Genomic DNA, 1727 nt, shown 5'->3' with positions numbered 1-1727 from the left:
GCCGCCGCCGCCGCCGGCCGACGAGCAGCCCGAGCCCCGGACGCGGCGCAGGGCCTATCTGTGGTGCAGAGAGTTCCTGCCCGGCGCCTGGCGGGGCCTTCGCGAGGACCAGTTTCATATCAGTGTCATCAGGTCCGTGGCGGGGCGGGCGGGCGGGCGGGGTGGACGCGGCCAGCCGCTAGCCGGTCAGGTGACGCTGGCCCGGCGGGGGCGCTTCCGCGTTCGAAAGCCCCCTTTCCCGAACTCTTGTGGAACCCCAGCCAAATCCCGCGAAACGGGCCCCGTGACCGCCCCAGACCTTCCAAGAGGCAGGCTTTTGAAGGAAAAACAAAACAAAAACCACGCTCGGTTTTATGGGAAAACAGGTCTCTTCTAAGGAGAACAATACCGTTGGATCACAAAGTACATTTCGTACAGAAGCTTAAAATACGTCTAGAAAGTCCCTTTGCGGTTTAGGGCCTTAAATGAAGGAGGGACGTTATGGCTGGCTTAAAAAAAAGAAAATCGCTTGGTAACTTTTACTTCTAGTTCCTCGAGTCCATAATTTGATTTTTTTCTTCTCCGAGTCATTTGTTAGTGACGAAGGGGTAGCGTTTGCTCATTCCCTACTAACACTGTTCAGACATGTACGTAGGTGTGTTACAGCCAGAGTTAGGTGTGGCTCCAGAAGTAAGTAACAGTAAAGTAAAAAATTTCCTTCCCTTAAGCTTAAAAAATTTTAGTCATAAATTTCAGTTACAAAAAAAAAAATGTGTACATATTCACGCTTAACTGGAAAACAAAGGCCATCTGGATTTTTGTTGCCACTCTGCCCTAGTGAGATAACCACTTAACATTTAGGGTGAGTCCTTCTGATTAGACCTTTAAAAATGTATTGTCTTTTTCTGCTAAATTTTCTTTTAAATGGCTGACCAGGTTGAGTACAGTATCTAGAAGCTGGCTGGCTGGCTGGCTGGCTGCCACCGATAATCCCCAAATCCAATTTTAGTCATTTGATTCCTTTTCTGTGCCCGGTCTTTCACCAGAGCCGCAAATGCAGCAAAATGAACTGAGCTTCACTTCCTTTTTGTGCCTCTGGCCCCTCTTACAGATATGCTTGTGAGCAGCAAGAGTCAACAGGCGGGTGGTAGGAAGGCAGAGAAAAGAAAACCAAAGGTGTTTAGGTAATCCATGAATCGCCTCATAAAACTTCTTTAAAAATAAAACTCTCTCCAAAACTTAAATTCGCATTTAGTTAGGCCTGAAAATTCTCAGCAAGAAGAGCGATAGAGATCATCCTAGGTTACGTCTGTAAAATAAAAAATCGAAAGGGACAGTGACTTGCCGGAGGTCAGAGGCTACGTACCAATGTCAGAGCTTCAATTCCCAGATCTCTGGTACCTGCTTCCTTCTGGCTCCATCACCCATCTAGCCCACGCTGACTTCCCAGCCTGGAGTATTATTCAGCACTTAAACGACATATGCCATCAAGCCACGAAAAGACATGAAGGAAACTTAAATGCATATTAAGTGAAAGAAACCAATCTGTATGATTCCAACCTGTATGACATTCTAGAAAAGGGAAAACTATGGAGACAGTAAAAGAAAGGATCAGGGGGTGGGGTGAGGGCGGGGTACATCGGCAGAGGACAGGATTTTTAGGGCAGTGAAGTTATTCTTTATGATACTACAGTGGTGGCTGTATGTCATTATACATCTATCCAAGCCCATAGGATGTACAACACCCA

General features: G+C 46.9%; 1 protein-coding gene across 1 annotated transcript in view; it reads left to right on the top strand.

Annotated features, from left to right (window-relative positions):
* Positions 1 to 6: 6 nt before the first annotated feature.
* Positions 7 to 1727, top strand: part of CHKA (choline kinase alpha) — a 53327-nt gene continuing 51606 nt past the window's right edge. The window contains exon 1 of the mRNA XM_011381649.2: positions 7 to 132. The gene's annotated coding sequence lies outside the window, so the exon portion shown is untranslated. The remainder of the gene's footprint in view (positions 133 to 1727) is intronic.

Source organism: Pteropus vampyrus, unplaced genomic scaffold (assembly GCF_000151845.1).
Source record: "Pteropus vampyrus isolate Shadow unplaced genomic scaffold, Pvam_2.0 Scaffold446, whole genome shotgun sequence".
Classification (NCBI taxonomy): domain Eukaryota; kingdom Metazoa; phylum Chordata; class Mammalia; order Chiroptera; family Pteropodidae; genus Pteropus; species Pteropus vampyrus.
This window is presented reverse-complemented; position numbering and strand designations above follow the sequence as displayed.